The 17,725-nt window shown below is 41.3% G+C and overlaps 1 pseudogene; it reads left to right on the forward strand.

Annotated features, from left to right (window-relative positions):
• Window positions 1-5,456: 5,456 nt before the first annotated feature.
• LOC101598546 lies at window positions 5,457-14,884 on the forward strand (annotated as a pseudogene).
• Window positions 14,885-17,725: the final 2,841 nt, after the last annotated feature.

Below are 17,725 nucleotides of genomic sequence, written 5' to 3' on the forward strand. Positions count from 1 at the left end.
CACTAGAAGCGTGGGAGAAGCAGAGGTTTGTTCTCACCTGAACTATAGCTCTAGCCAATAGCTGGAGCCACCATTGCGTTAAAGGAACTTGCTGTGAGAACACGGATGCTTGTGACAAAAGACTCCACTTGTCTTGAAGAGGCTGTTAGTAGGAATGTAGATGTTAAGATGTTGCTGTGAGCACCCAAAAGGAACTGAAGAACATATAGAGAAAACCTATGTTGTCTTAGAGACTATAAATTATCACAAACTTAGTTTTGGTAGATATATTAATGTTAACAGCTTCTTGCTATGTAAGGAAAATGTAGGAGGAAAAATAAATTGAAGAAATAAGTGTTGGGCAAAAAGGAACTAGGACTTCATGTTTTATTGTTTTTTTTAAAATTTTTTGTTTATTTTTATTTATTTATTTGAAAGTGGTAGACGGAGAGAGAAAGAGGCAGAGACAGAGAGAGAGAGGAATGGGTATGCCAGGGCCTCCAGCCACTGCAAATGAACTCCAGACGTATGTGACCCCTTGTGCATCTGGCTAACGTGGGTTCTGGGGAATGGAGCCTTGAACTGGGGTCCTTAGGCTTCATAGGCAAGTGCTTAACCGCTAAGCCATCTCTCCAGCCCTGACTTCATGTTTTGAGAAAAGTCACAGCTTGTTTGTATTACAGATTTTAAAATCAGGAGATGTAATGTCAGGAGAATGATGAGTCTTTATTCTTTTAGAGGAAGACAGCAGTGTCCCTGCAAAGCCTTTAACTACTCCCCATGAAGGATTAAAAAGGCAGAGTATTCAGTCACACAGAATGTTCACTAAAGAAATTAGTATGATGCAAGTTTACTGTACGTGGGGTTAACTATCTGAGTCTGGTACACTCATGTGCAACAAGTTACTGGAAGTAGACTCATTATTTTCATATAAGCTACAAGGGATAATAGAAACCTAAAATCCATTGTGAGCCAGTCCTACCAGCCTCACAAAGCTGCCTAACAAATGTGGAGTCTCAACTGCATGTGACTCACCTGCACCAACAAAGGAAAGCATCTATCTTTTGCTTCCACCTTAGAGGCATTGTCACATTGAGCTAGAGCAGTGAAGGATATCTAATTTCTAGGGGAGCACTACAACATGACCAGGATGCCTAAGGGCCAGTTATTCTCTATCTCAAGATGTTATATTCCCAATGCAGTGTCATTATTGAGAACTGCAGTAAGGGGTGAGGATAGGGGTATGGGATCAGTTTAAGGCCACTTGTGAAACTATCATGGATATCACCATTCATAGAGGCAGAAGCTAGAAATAGAGATGAAACTACCTAGTAAAAGTTAGTGGAACAGCCGTTTTTCTAGTGGGTGAATTATGACATAAAAAAATACATAAATACATCTAAGAATTTTATGCCAATAGAAATATTACCAGTTTATACTGAAAGGGACAGAGAGACAATGACAAGAAAGGCTGTTGCAGTTTCCATAGTCTGTGAGTAGGAAAAAGACTGAAAACTTCCTCTGATTAAACACATCCTAACCTCAGTGGAAAGTAACTCTGGTACAGCAATGAGCCCTTATGGAAAACCTTCAAAACCAGAGGATGAGTCTCAAACCACAGAGGATTAATTCTAGTCATTAAAACATAATTCTGTTTGATTAGTTGCCATAATTTCTGTAAACTGATGGATTTTCCCCCTTTCTATTTTGCATCCTTTTTAATGGTAATGGTTATTTAGACTGTCTAACTATTGGCTTTTGGAAGCAAATAACTCCTTTTCTAGTTTCATGAGTCTATAGATGGAAAGATTTTTTTTTTCAAAATAAGGTTAACCCAGGCTGACTTGGAACTCACTTTGCAGGCTGTCCTCAAACTGACAGAAGTCCACCTACCTCTGCCTCTCTAGTGCTGGGATTAAAGGTGTGTGTCACCATGCCCAGCCAAAATTTTTGCCTCTGCATAAGTCACCCAGACTCTCATTCACCCATACTTCATTTAGATTACTTACATGATGTGACTTGGGAATTATGAGCTGGCAATGCTCAGATGAGGGTTTAATATTTTGAGTCAATTGTTGGGATAGTTTGAGACTTGGGAGGATGCTGAGATGGGCAGAACACATTTTTAATGTGGGGTGAAGCTAGGATATCCATGTCTAGTCTCTGAAACCCATTCCTTCTTGTCAGTTGATTCTTTTAGGTAGTTTGTTACATTGATGGGAATCTGACAAGCACACCTGGTTTTTGTGGTCACAAATGACTTTACAGATATGATTACTATAACTACCTTGAGATAGTGAGATCATCAAGGATTATTCAGGCAGATCCAATGTAATGATAGGAATTCTTACAAAGGGGAGATGGCAGATGATTCAGATATGTAGAACTAATAATGAGAGGAAAAACAAAAGTGATGTGATTGGCATTGGAAGAGGGCATGAAACACAGGATGCATGCAGCCTACAGCAGCTGGAAAGATCAAAAGAGAAAAAGAACACCCCTCTGGAAGGACTACAGTCCTACCCCTCCTTCATTTTATTCGAATGAGATCTATTTTGGAAATCTGACTTATAGAACTAAGTAATGCTTTGTGTTGTATTAAGCTACTGTATCTGTAATAGTTTATTACAGAAGCAATGAGAAACTAACACAGTCAGGTCAGCTGCCCAGGAGGATTCCATGAGGCATGAGGGGAAGTTGCTGATGCCCTTGGAATGAAGCTATGTCTGGAGAGAACTAACAGGAATGCCAACTGCATATCAGTTTCTACAGATTCTGAAGGCTTTTTGGTATAAGTGATTATTTTCAAAGTGGCCTAGTTTTCAAGTAATGAGAGTAAATAAGTCCTAGCAAAATATATACAGGTATAAGTTATCTATAGCATAAAAGACCCAAACAGTATTGAAATTGTTGTAATATTATGGGTGCAGACAGTCTTAATCATTGTTTCCTGCTAGTGGGAAGATTTTTGATTGACTAAATAATTGCCAGCGATTTAACTGGGAAAATTAGATTCACCTTTTTGTGAACTCCTATGTGAAAGTTTCTATGTCCTACATAAGTATGGCAAATGAATGCCCTCATAGGAGGACCTCCTCACAGTAATGCACCCCTGCCCTCCTGGAGAAAGCTGGAAGCAGTTTTGATCTTATTGGCAAAGATTGTAGGAAAGAGTAGACTGTTAAGGTAGTCAAGAGTTATTTGTTTTAAATATTTTATTTCTTTATTTGGGGGGGGGATTTGCTAAATAGAGAGATAGAGAATGGGCACACCAGGGCCTCCAGCCACTGAAAACAAATTCCAGATGCAGGCACCACCTTGTGCATCTGGCTTATGTGGGTTCTGGGGAATTGAACCAGGGTCCTTAGGCTTTCCAGTCAAGCACCTTAATCGCTAAGCCACCTCTCCTTCCCCATGTTAAATATATATATTTAATAATGTATATCATTTTGCATATGAAGGCATACTGAAGGAAAGCCTGCTGAAATGTGTACTGAGGATAATATACTAGCCCACTGAGAATATACTAGTTAAATCTATGATGCAAAGAGTTTGTCCATAGTTACTTACAGTCTGTCCTTTCAATAAGATTTGGTGTTGTAGCCTTTGTGTGTGGCACTGTAGTAGTCATCTTTGCATTGCTGAGACAAATTCCCTGACAAAATTCAGTTTAAGGGGGAAAGAGTTTTTTTCAGCTTAGAGTTCCAGGTTATAGTTTATCATGGCAGGGAGGGCATGGATAGGTGTCATTGTCACATCTGCAGAGAAGAATTAAAGAGTGATGGAGGGGCTGGAGAAATTGCTTAGTGGTTAAGACACTTGCCTGCGAAGTCTAAGGACCCAGGTTCGATTCCCCAGCACCCCACGTCAGCTGGATGCACAGCTGGCACATGTGTCTGGAGTCTGTTTATAGTGGCTGGAGGCCCTAGTGTACCCAACTCTCTATCTGCTTGCCTCTGTGTCTCTCTCTCTCTTTTAAATAAGTACAAAAATAAATAAAAATATTTTAAAAAGAAGGACAGATGTTAAGCTAGCTTTCTCCTTTTTATTCAGTTCAGGAACTCAGACCATGGGATATGTCACCTTGTTAAAGTGGCCCTAATCTAGAAAAGCCCTAACAGGCATGTCAAGAGATGTATTTCCATAATGATTCTAAATCCCATGATTGTGTATTAATCTATTCTGAACACCTACACATAATTTGGTTTGGATGTCATGACTGTTGAGGGCACACATATATTAAGAACATGTGACTGAGCCAGGCTGGTGGCACACACCTTTAATCCCAGCACCTGAGAGAAGAGGTAGGAGGATATCTCTGTGAGTTTGAGGCCAGCCTAGGACTACAGAGTAAATTCCAAGTCAGCTTAGGCTAGAGCATGACTACCTCGAAACCACCCCTGCCAAAAAAAAAAAGGAGAGAAAATATGTGAGATGTTTTTATTATTCTTATGATGAGGGCCTTTTATTTTTTATGTTTATATTTATCTATTTGAGAAATGGGCACACCAAGGCCTCCTGTCACTGCAAACAAACTCCAGACACATGCACCACTTTGTGCATCTGATTTTATGAGGGTCCTGGGGAACCAAACCTGGTCCTTCAGGCTTTGCAAACAAGTACATTTAACTGCTGGACCATCTTTTTCTAGTACTACAACCAAGAAATATACTCTTAGAGACTAAGGAAGGATCATTTGCTTGAATTTTCTCTGGGGAGAGGATAGCCTTTGGGACATACTGGAATGAGTATAGCGTTTCCTTCATTAATCTGGGGCTGTGGTTTGGACAAATGTCTTCCAAAGGCACATATGTTAAAGGGTTGCTTGACAGCTTCTGATGGTAGAACCTCAAAGAGGTTGGCCAAATATAAGGAAGTTAGATCATTGGGGGCATGAGCCTAATGAGAGTATTACAATATCCCCTCTTCTTACTGATTCCGTGGAGTGGCATCTTCCTTCTCCATGCAATGTACTATTTTTTCCAATAGCCCCAGAGCAAATGGGCTAAACAATCATAGACTGAAGCACAACTGTGAGCCAAAATACCCCTTTCCTTCTTTTAATTTGACTCCTTCATCTTTGCCACAGTGATGGAAAGCCAACAAACACAAATGGATTGCATGGTTTAAAAGTCAAACTATCAACTAAAGATGGGCATGTATGGGCTGGAGAGATTGCTCAATGGTTAAAGGTGCATGCTTGCAAAGCCTGACCACCTTGGTTCAAGTCCCAGTAACCACTCAAAGCCAGATACACAAAGTGGTGCAGGCATCTGGAATTCATTTACAGTGGCAGGAGGCCCTGGGGGTTTTATTCTCTTCTTCCTCCCCTCTCAAATAAATGAATAAGTCAAAAAGGGTAGATGGGCATGTGTGAGTTTTCTTTCCTGACTACTTAGGTGCAGCTTAGAATGGGGAAGAGGAGCTTGAACCCTGTGTGGAGTTAAACACCAAACCTAGACTCTATTGAAGCATCCATGGGCAAATATTTCGCCAGTGGAGATTTGGTTAGTATATTCTTCTCAAAGTGTGTTTTATTAGTAGGGGAGAAGTCACACTGGTGAACGAGGAGGCAAGGGATGACTGAATTAAGCATTCTGTGCATTTTGACTGAACACAAAATTATTTCCACTTTAAATAATGAAAAAAATTTAAAGGAGAACTAGTAAAAGCTCTGTTGTTGGTGCCATCATCTACTGGTGCCAACTAAACCTATTTCCAGGTCCTGAATGATCGGCGCTGGGGAATTGAGCTGTGACCAGGCCAAGTCAACAGTACCAGGGGCCTTCAGGTGATTTCTTCTGCACAGGAGCCCAGAGGCAGCAGCCTGTAGAACTGTTGTCAGTTCAGCTGTGTGTCCAAGGTTCATGCAGTCTATGCAGATAATGGCTTGAACAAAACAAAGGAAAAAGCAGCTTCCTATCTCAGAAGCAGAAAACATTCTGTCTGGCTTGAAACTATAGATGAATATTATACCTAGCAAACAACAGGAGAATAGATATCACAAACTGTTCCCAACATTCCTGGATAAGTGCAAATATCCTCATTCCTAAAACATGGTGTCAGCAGAATCACAAAGTGTTCTGCAAACAGAAAGTTTTTATAAGGACAGACTAAAAGACCCCTACACTCTATAATCAAAGAGACCTGCATTTAACTATAAATTCTACCAACTCCTATTTTATCACATAGACAGGGTATCATAAACTAAATGAACCCTTGTTTATTATTTGTAAAATGAGACATGTAACTGTATTTTTAAAGTGCATATGCGTGTGTGTGTGTGTGTGTGTGGTGTGCATGCATGCACATACGGAAGTCAGTGGACAACTTCAGATGTCACTCAACCTCGGGAATGACATACATCTTTTTGGGAGCAGGGTCTCTCTTTGGCCTGAAGCTTGCCAATTAGGCTAGACTGGCTATCCAATGAGTCCCAAGGATCCTCCTGTCTCCACCTCCCTGCAGTTGAAATTGGATGCTTGCACTTCAACACCAAACTTTTTATGTGGGCATTGGGGAGTGAACTGAGGTCCTCATGATCCCAAAGCAAACACTTTACTGACTGAGCTAGCTCCCCAGTCTCCTTACTATACTTTTAAATTGAAACTTCAAAAGGCAGCTTTCATAACTTTACATTTTAAAATTTCTGTATCATTATAAGGGTCTCACAAACTTTATCAGTTTATAAGACTGAATGAATGAGAAAGAAGCTACACAAGATCAAATACTTCAAACAAAGAAATAAAACATCCTTGGAATATACAGGTTTTGACATTTTGTGCTATTATCAACATATTTAACCAAAATATGCATTGATGCTTTCTTAGGTTTTAAAGAAGAGGAAAAACAATACAAAGTTGTTATTTGGCTTCCACCTGAAGACTCCCAAAAAGAATTTAGCAAACATTTTGACTTCTTTATGGAAGAAGATTTGGCTGGAAGGTGATTTGATTTTATTCTTTGGACCTGTGAGTAACCGTTTTATTCATACAAGTGAAGTGGGTACATGGATACATGGAATTAGGATAGGAGAGAGGAAAAGATTGAGAGAGGGGAGGATGGGTGGAGTGAAGGAGAGAGGGAGGAATGGAGAGATGGGTGGATGAATAGACACAATGAGGGATGAAGTAAAAGAGTATGATACAAGTCATCCAGAACACCAGAAAAGTCACTGGAAATTCTTCCTCACTCTGTAATCCTTCTTATATTGTATGTGAAAGTTTTTCTGTAGAAAGTGAATGGTCATTTTTTCTGGACTTCCTTTCAGCATTTCACTGAGAATCTTTGTCTACCATCTAACACAATGACAGAGATAAAGTCCCCCATTTCTCATTGTTGGTAGGGAAATCATGAGCATCTTTTCCTTATTTCCCCCTTCTCCTTAACATTTATCCTTAAGTGGACAGGAGGGATATTGATTTTTCCAAAGTTGAGTATCTGACCATGGAAGTCTTTCAAAGATGCAGTCAACCTGTAACAAAATGATACATGAGGATGACTCTGAAATTGAAAGGAACATATAACTTCTTCATTTTAGACAAAAAAAGCCAAGACTCAATGTATGCTTACAATGGTTAATTTTTCATCACCCACTTCCTCTTTTTGGCTTAAAGATTCTTCTTAGTAGTTGAGGTGATCTTCATCTCTAGTCTTTTCCATAAAGCCTTCTTCCTACTTCAGGGTGGAAGATAAAATCACTTTACCCATTGATCTGATGTAACCCATTCATCTGATACATTATTTTTATTTTATTTTTTAAAATTTTATTTATTTGCAAGGGGAGAGAGAGAGAGAGAGAGAGAGAGAGAGAGAGAGAGAGAGAGAGAGAGAGATAAAAGAGAGACACAGAGAGAATGGGCATGTCTGGACCTCTCGTCACTGCAAACAAACTCCAGATGCATGTTCCCATTGAGCATCTGACTTACATGGGTTCTGGGCAATTGAACCTGGGTCCTTTAGCTTTGCAGGCAAATACTGTAACCACTAAGCCATTTCTCCAGCCCTTTTTTCTTTTTCTTTAATTGTATTTATTTGCAAGCAGACAGAGAGATAGAAGATAGACAGAGAAATGATACATTATTAGTCATAGATATATTATTATATGCTTTATTCTCTCCATGCCTAACAGCACTTGATTACCATTTTGCTGAAATCATCCTCTATGATCTTCTACCACCTGTGTCATCTATAAAGGGGTGAGGGCACCTCTTTTTCTAAAGGAGAGGGAAGGATGCTCAGGTGATGTAAATGACTCTCCCAGTGCCCTTGAGCTAGAGGCAGAGAGGGTCTGGATTGGTCCTGTGTCTTCTGGGAATTGAATAGGAAGGAGTCTGGAGTAATTTCTGGGTGAAATTGGCTTTGCTTCAGTGATGGGAGTTTCTAGAAATGACCATAGAAAGAAGACTCCTAGGTGGAGAGCTGAGGTCCAATGTGGCCATGAGGTCGGGTTCTTTGAGCAACTGTGGCTAGAATAGAATAAGGAAGAGTTTCACAAGAAACCAGGTAAGGTTACTACAAGCCTCTTCTGAGGAATGGAGGGGTCAGGGCATGGTCATCAAATAAAGTGAGGAAATTGTTATGGTGATAATAAAGAGACTAAGGATTGTGGTTATAAGATAACATAATTTTCCCCTTAAAAATTTTCACTCTTGACATAGTAATTTAATGTTTTTCTTTAAATATATTTAATTTATTCATTTGTGTGTGGGGGGAGAGACCCTTGTGCTATTGTCAATGGGCTCCAGATGCATATGTCACTATGTGTATCTGGCTTTCAAAGGGTACTGGGGAACCGAACCCAGGCTAGTAGCCTTTGCAAGAAAGCACCTTTAACTGCTGAGCCATCTACCCAGCCTGGATTTGTGTGTTTTGTTGTTTTGTTTTGCTTTAAATTTTATTGGGAACTCTAATATGTGAATGTATTGCAGATTGGTCATATTTGCACTGGGTTACTCTCCTATGACCCCTCTCCCCTACACTCATTTCCCGCTTCAGTGGGATATCAGTTGTCACTGTGGGGCCACAGTTGTACCAGTCAGCCCCTGTGGGAAGGACAGTGCATCACAGTATACCTCCCCACCCTGTGGCTCTTACATTCCCTCTGCCCTTGCTTTTACAATGTTTCATGAGCCTTGGAGGGTATGGCAGTCTGGTTCGCATTGCTGGTAGACATCACACAACTAAGAGCAGCTTGTGGGAAAAAGGTTTATTTTGGCTTACATGCTTGAGGGGAGCTCCACGATGGCAGGGGAAAATGATGGCATGAGCAGAGGGGCCAACATAAGGTGGACAGTAGCAACAGGAGAGTGTGCCAAACACTGGCATGGGGAAACTGGCTATAACACGGAAGTTCCATCCACCCCTCCAGCCAGGCTACCCACAGTCCTGGTAAACTTCATTGAGTGGGCAGCTTTCCTTAGCAGCCATCTCATGGCAGGGGAAAAACGATGGCATAAGCAGAGGGTGCACATCACCCCCTGGCCAACATAAGGTAGACAGTATCAACAAGAGAATGTGCCAAACACTGGCATGGGGAAACTGACTATAACGCCCATAATCCCGCTCCCAACAATACACTGCCTTCAGGAAGCATTAATTCCCAAATCTCCATCAGCTAGGAACCTAGCATTCAGAACACCTAAGTTTATGTGGGACACCTGAATCAAACCACCACAGAGGGCATGTTAGAAGTCTACTATAGTGTTGAGCTCTAAGCAGCCTCTTATTTTCTGTTTTGATGAATTTTGAGTCTCCTCAGTGTCTACTGCCATCTCCCTGGAGGACGTTCTCCAGCTAGTCCTCGGAGTATCACTCATATTTAATCTGCTTCTTCCTCTGTAATATTTCCTGGGTCCTGGCAGCTGTAGCAGAGATGACTCATCTCATGTTAGCTTTCTCTTCTTGTCATCCTGATGCCTCCTGTAAAAAGCAAGCTAACCAAGAGCACTTTTTTAAAACAATACTTATTTATTTATTTAGTTATTATAATCTATATAGAGAGAATGGGCTTGCCAGGGCCTCCTGCTGCTTGCAAACTCTGCATGGATGTGCCACTTTGTGCCTCTGACTTTATGTGCATACTGGGGAATCAAATTCAGACTGTTAGGCTTTATAAGCAAGTGCCTTTAACACTGAGCAACCTCTTCAGCCTTGAGTATTTTGTTTTAATTGAAGAATGATGGGCTATTTTTAAGTGGGCCTTTGGATTGGTAAACCAGATCGTGACATGCTGTGGTTGGAGTTAAATATTGGCTGAATAATCCAATAGGATGTAAGTTTCGGGGAGCTGCAGAAGTGCAGAGACAATCAGTATCCAGAGAAATATTTGAAAGTAAGAACTGAACAAAGTGGTGGAGTGAGGAGATGACTCAGTGGGTAAGAGTGCTTGCTGTACAAGGATGAGAGCTACAAAGAGCATGAGTTTGAACCCTGGCACCCATATAAAAAAAAAAAAGTTGAAAAAAAAGTTGACTCAAACCCCAGTCTTGTGGGGAGCAGAGGCCAGTGGTTTCTGGGGCTCACTGGTCAGTCAGGATGACTAAAAAACAAAGCAAAGCAAAGCAAAACAAACAAACAAAAAAAATAGCAACAACAACAAATAAGCCCAGCAGCTCTGCACTCTGAGATATTCTCTCTTAAAGAAATAAAGCAGGATCCCAGCACTCGGGAGGCAGAGGTAGGAGGATCGCCGTGAGTTCAAGGCCACCCTGAGACTACAGAGTTAATTCCAGGTCAGCCTGGACCAGAGTGAGACCCTACCTCAAAAAACCAAAAAAAAAAAAAAAAAAAAAGGAAATAAAGGGAAATAAAGCAGGGAGAGGGGCAGATACATAATGCTCACCTCTGGCCTCTATATGTATGCACATTGGGCATGTCCATTTGCGTGCACATACACATGGACACACATACACACTATACATACACACACCACACACACAAGGAATTGAACAGGCTACGCTGAAGACACAGGGACTTACAACTTTCTTAAAGAACTGCCAGAGGCCTGGGAGAATGTGTTCCTCAATTTTCTGTTCACATTGTGCATTGCTCCTTTCAAATATCTTCCTATGTGATTACAAACTACAGTCATGTGGGTGAACAAGAATATCATTGAGTAGTAGAGAAAACATGGTTCCTGCCACAACATGCTACCTCCCATTTTTCCAATACAAATGTCCTGCCCCCTCCTCTGTTCCTTCTTTTAGGCCTCCTCTTCCTCAATTCTGATGTGCTAGCTCTTTAAAATACTGCCACCTCTTGTCTAGCCTTGGAAAAGCCTCAGCTGATGGTGATTCCTAGGAGCTAGATAAATCCTGGCTCAGGGTCAGGGTTTCAAAGAAGAAAGATGCTCCCACCAAATGCAATGGACAAGACCACAGCACAGAGGACACTGAGCTGAACCAGGGACTCTGAAAAGTTTCAGGTCAGTGACCGTAAGGCACTGAAAGGACAGTGTGTTTCATGAATGGTCTCACTGTTGTTTCATGTCCATGTATACTTTTACACACTACTTTGTTACCTCCCTTTCTTTGTTTCTCCCCAGGACTTGGAGAATTTCATAGCCAAGTCTAGGGACTCAGATTTTGTTCTTGTGGCCCTAGGCTCCATGATGAGCAGGTATTGGACCCAAGAAGATCTTAAAGAAATGAATAGTGCTTTGCCAATCTTCCTCAAGGGGTTATATGGAAGTGTAAGCATTCTCTTTGGCCCAAAGATGTCAAACTGGCTGCAAATGTGAAAATCATTGACTGGATTCCTCAGAATGACCTTCTAGGTAAGGGCTTCCAAAGTCTGTTTCTCTCTGGGTATTGACATCAGTTACTTTCTCATTAATTGGACAAAATGTTCAATGAGAAGCAGTTTATGGAAGCAGAGGGTTTATTTTGGCATATAGTTTCAAGGGGATGTGTCCATCATGGCAGGAGGAAACAGTAGGTATTACATCTTCACATCATCGTCAAGGAAAAAGAAAGCTCAAAACCATGAGCAGATCTAGACTGTAACTCCCCAATGCCCATGCCTGGCCACATACCTCCTCCAGCAAGGTTCCATCTCCTAAAGGCTCCACAGACTTCACAAACAGTACCACCAACTGAGGACTAAGTGGTCAAACATGCATTTTTATGTTCAAGCCACAAGACCTTGGGACTCATCAGGGTCCCATCTTTACCTTGTCAATCCCAGAAGCATGAGAAGGATATGGAGATGAGTGCGGACAAGCTTACGGAGGGCTGGGAAGTGGCCAACTGGAGATCCTGGGAATCCCAGGCTATATGTTTCTGTGGTTCCTTTCTATCCCAGGTCTAATAACTGTAGCCAGTAATACTTCTGCCAAGTTCCCTCTACCCTGCTGCATGTGGTCCTGAACATCACCCAAGCAGAATTCAAGACAGCTTGTGTTCTCTGAGACTATATGCCATGGATGGTTTTTGGAGATGTTACTACCCGCTTGATAGCCTTATAAACACTGGTTCATCCACATGGTCTTCCACAGACCCTTATCCACACATACATAGAGACATTTTTAGTCTACTAAAGATCTGAGCAACTCATACCTTCACAGCAATGATACTAAAAATGTCTTTAAAATGTGCCAAAATACCCAGGTGCCAAAACTAGAGGTTTTAAAAGTTGTTGTTGTTATATGAATATCTGATCCCACTGAATAATTATTGAGTTGTTGTTACTAGTACAAGAAATATCTCTCTAACTCCACCAGATTTTTTTCTTTATGCCAGTGCTACTTCTTAGAGATATCTGCCTGCCATGACTACTGACTATAACAAGCTCAGAACCAAAATTGGGGCTCAAGAAAAAATAACCAACATGAAGAATTTAAGAAACATATTTCTGAGCCACTTATGGAAACACATTTCTTTAATGCTGGGATTGGGGAAAAGGCACACAATCCCATTTCAAAGAAGAGTTGAGTTTCTAACACCTATTGCAACTGGGTGACATAGAAGGAGATGCTACTCTTCCTTACCAGCTCTCTAATACTGGGATGGAAAAAGTAAGATAGGAGAAACTGAAGTATAGGGTCCAGCCCCTGACTATTTTGTTGTTGTTGTTTTTGAGATGGGTTTCCCTCTGAAACACACATAAGCATATTCCCAGTGCAGAGTCAGAATCTACGTGGCTCCATCAGCACTTCTGATCCACTTGGTTTTGCCTATGTTTTTCCTACTTTACCTGCATTCTGAAATTTCATCCCCTTTCTTATGTGCAACAGCTCACCCTAGCATCCACCTTTTTGCCACACATGGTGAACAGCATAATGGAGACCACTCAGCATGGAATGCCCATGGTGGGGATCCTTCTTTTTGGAGAACCAGCCTGACATCATGGTTCGTGTAGAAGCAAAAATGTCTGGGGTTTTCTCTTCCACTGAAGAACCTCAAGGCAGACACATTGGCCCTTGTGATGAAACAAGTCCTAGAAGACAAGAGCTATGCATCTCTCTGATGTTGTGGCCATTTAGGCCAAATGTGGCCCTAACACTAAGGGTAAATGTGGTTTATTTAGTTTTCAAGGACATTGTCTTATGCATATGTGAGGCTAACAGGTGATCTCTGTCTGAGAGCAAGACAAGAGCAGTTTCGGTAAGATGCTAAGGACGCTTCAACTACATGTCTTTGAGGAACCCAAATTACATACATAGTCTCCTTGAGCACACTTATGTCCGTCTTCTTAACAGTAGAATTTCACCTGAGGCAGGAGGTTACCTTCCTATTCCACAATACAGCACACGTGCCTCCTCTTGTCCTTGACTGTGCTATTCTCCAATACTTCTTCACTTCCTTCTAGTGGGTTGCTCCTTCATGATGTCCAAGTCTCACCTCCATTGTCACCTTCATAGAAGTTTCATCTGTAACAGCCCTAATAGCCTCTTCCCTAGCCCACCCGCTACACGATTTACTTCTTAACCCTTCAGTGTCTTCAGTTATTCCATTGTCCATCTATGTCTTTATTTCTGATCCCCTCTCCACATTGGGGAGTAAAGAGCAAGCTCTATGCAAACACAATGTGTATCTCCTGTCTTCCACTTTGTTCCCAGGGTCTGACTAAGTAGGGGGTAGTGAAATTTGGTTGAGAGGCAATGAAAGGGGCCAGGCACCCCTCAAGGTAAGTAAGCACTTATAAATACAGTGACATCATGTGAAGAGAAAGCAAAATTCAGTCACTTGTTAGAAATTCAAGGACATAAACCTGAATTATATTTCAGAGTTTCACGTATTTCTTAGTATATAATAGACATTCACACAGGTCTTATTACAGGAACAAGAAATAAACAAATAGTTCAAGGCCCTCAGTCCTAGAAAAGTTATTAAACCTCAGAACAGTTGCATATATTTGCAATTTCATGTGTTGTAGATTTTCATTTTCTGAAAAATAGATTGTTTATCTTTCCTTGGATTTTCTATGAACAAACACCAAATGCCCAAATCCACTGGGATCTTAGAAGAAGGCATTCTTAGGTGGGGATGGGAAGAGAAAGTGGAGGAGGAAAGAAAGGGGAAGGAAAGTGGGATAGAAAGTGAGAAGAGGAAAGGATGAAACAGAGAGAATGTATGTGTGTCTTTGGGGACCACATCAATAAAGCCCTCTCTCTGTCTATGCCCACAGGTATAAGTCTGCAGCAATGGCGGTCAGGGTCATCAGGCACTCCCATCCCCTTACCCCTGCCCAGAGTTTGATGGGCTGGATCAACCACATCCTGAAGACAGGGAACACTGCGCACCTCAAACCCTATGCCTTCCAGCAGCCATGGCATGAATAGTACCTTCTTGATGTCCTCCTATTCCTGCTTGGGCTCACACTGAGCACCTTGTGGCCTTGCTGGAAGCTGCTGGGCTTGGTGACCAGGTGGCTGAGTAGGGCCAGGAAGATGAAGAAGACATGAAGCCATGTTCTGTCTAGGGTGGAAGTGCTTAGATGTTTCTGGTTCAGCAAGGCCTCCCCATCCCCACACACCCAACCCTGTTCTTTTTTTCTCACCTCCTGCTGCATGGCTTACAGTGGGCTCCTCACTATTTTCTGCCTCTGGTTTGAAATCCTAAGGCTCGCTGGAGTGCTTCTTGACCTGCTTCTTAAGACCATGACCTCCCTACCCAGGTACACACCTTTCCCAGCCAGACCTGTCTCCTCCTCACCCTATTCTACTAGATCTCTAACAATTTTATCCTCTCTGGGCAGTCTTCTCATTGTCTAAACCAACTTTCTTCCTATTATTTTACATTAAAATAGATTTGTTGTCTGGGTGGGGTGGTGCATACCTTTAATCCCAGCACTCAGGCGGCAAAGGTAGGAGTATTGCTGTGGGTGAGAGACCAAACTGGGACTATGGAATGAGTTCCAGTTCTGCCTGGGCTGGAGTGTTATCTTACCTCAAAAACAAAAACAAAAACAAAAAAAATTGTCAAGGCTTCCATTATGCTCCTATCTCTGACATCTCCTATAGACTCTCCTCATGGTTCAGGAAGCCTGGTCTGCTTATTTCCACTTAGACAGTAACAACTCCTCCTAGGAGAGCAGCAGCATAAATTAACCTGACAATAGCATTAAAAAGCATAAGAAGGAAAAATAGAAAGGTACCAAGCCTGCATAGCAAAAATCAGAAAAAATGTAGCATAGTAATAAAACATTGGAAGAAAACATTTGTAACACGAATAGATATGAAAGGATAATTTCCCTAATACTTAAAGAAAATAAGGAAAGAAAATGAGGAACATTCGTCCATTGGAGTAATATGTAGCTCTGAGTGCTAAAATAGAAGAGTATAAACTGATATTAAATTAAATATATATATATATATATAAAATGTATATCAATAAATTTTACATGAGATAGAATTAGCATGCCAGGACATCCAGCTTCTGCAATCGAACTCCACATGCATGTGTCTCCTGGTGCACATGTGTGACCTTGTGCACTTACATCACTGTGTGTCTGGCTTATGTGGGACCTGGAAAGTTGAATATGAGTTTTTAGACTTTGCTAAACTGCTTAACCGCTAAACCATCTCCAGCTCAAGTTCAATATTTTGAAGTAAAAATGTATTCACAGAGGACAAGAATGGAGTGTGCCTCATTTTCTTTTCTTGCAAAATAAAGCTGTCAGGAATAGAAAGTGGTGCATTATCTTTTCATTGCTGGGAAAAACATTTGGCCAGAAGCAGCTTATAGGAGAAGTTGGTTTATTTCAGGTTTACAGAATCCAGAGGAAATTCTATCATGGTGGGAGAAACTGGCTCACTCCAGCATGCACAGCAGAGAAACACCATCAACAACAAGCACTAACAGTCGGAGGTCAAGCTGGCTCTCTATACACCTTAGTAAAGCTGTACTAGAGATCTGCCCCAAGTGACATACCTCCTCCAGTGGGGTTGTTCCTGCTGGAGACTTAAGTAAGAAGCTTAATCATAATCAAAACTTCCTGAGGATAAGGGGGATATATATTCACATTTAAACCCCACAGAGGAATACACCTTCATTATTGAGAGCAAGAGTAAGGCAGAGAATCACTTGAAAAATATAAACTGACTTTTCTATACCGCTTTGGGTCAGAAGGTATGTTAGTATGTATAGTAAATATATATTTTAAAAGACAGTAAGAGGTGAAAACTTTAAAATGAAATATGAACAGAAATAAATAAAATTCACCCTTTTTGAAATGAATAACAACCTGAAACTTGAAAAATACTGAATATAATTAAACATTGAACAAAATAAAACAAATGTAACTGAGAATATTGTACTTACGGGGTAGATTTGTACTTTATAGTTGTGTGGGTTAACATTTCAGAATTCACTTTTTATTCGTAATGACTGAGCAAGTGAGTAAATCCATGAGTAATGCAGAATCACATTTCTAGTTCTGAAAAGATGATTTAAACTGTGGTAATGAGAGAAGTGATAACATGCTGAAGATTATTACTTTATATCTTTACATAAGATGGAAATAACGCTAGCTAAATAGATATGTGATCTTTATAATCTAACCCATAAGTGATGGTTAAGGTGTAGTAAACTTGATCTGTCTAGCAATCCAGAGATCCCTCAGGTGTGTCTCTGCTGTTGCTTCCAGAAAGGATTAACTGAAGGAGGAAGTCTTTCCCCTAGAGAGGGCAGCCCCTCTCAGAGGGGGACTTTATATAAGGAAGCTCTGGGTAAAAAGAGCCCCTTCCTTCCACTTGGCTGTGGGAGCTGCTTGCTGCCTTCCAGCGTGGACTGAAGACCAGTGCAGACTGAAGGCCTGCGTGGATTGAAGACCAGCAGCTCCTTAGGGAGCCGCCAGGCCTTTAGTGCCGGATTGGGACTGCTGAGGCATCTGGCCAGGATATTGTTTTTAGTTTGCTCCTAGCTAGTGAGCCACCAGTGCTTCCCTCCTTTTGGTGGACACAGTTACAAAATACACAAGTATGATGTATTAGGGTTCTCTAGAGAAATAGAACTGCTAAAGTGAATTATATTAAAAAGGGAATTTATTGGATTAGGAGCAAACTAACAGGGTGGGTAGAAATATCCTGAGGCACAGCCTCCTCCTAGAGACTAATGTAGGTCCTAATTATCCCACAGTGAACACCAATAACACTGAAAGGCTTGACCGATGCAAGAAACCAGATCAGTAAAGCTAGTTCAGGTTTTGGCACAGCTCTCAGGTGAGGTTCACTGGTTCCAAAATGTGAGTCCAGAGAAGTCGCATCCAGGACCTAAGGTGCAAGTCTTTTAAAGGAGGGCAGGGG

This window comes from Jaculus jaculus, chromosome 13, assembly GCF_020740685.1.
Source record: "Jaculus jaculus isolate mJacJac1 chromosome 13, mJacJac1.mat.Y.cur, whole genome shotgun sequence".
Taxonomy (NCBI): Eukaryota; Metazoa; Chordata; class Mammalia; order Rodentia; family Dipodidae; genus Jaculus; species Jaculus jaculus.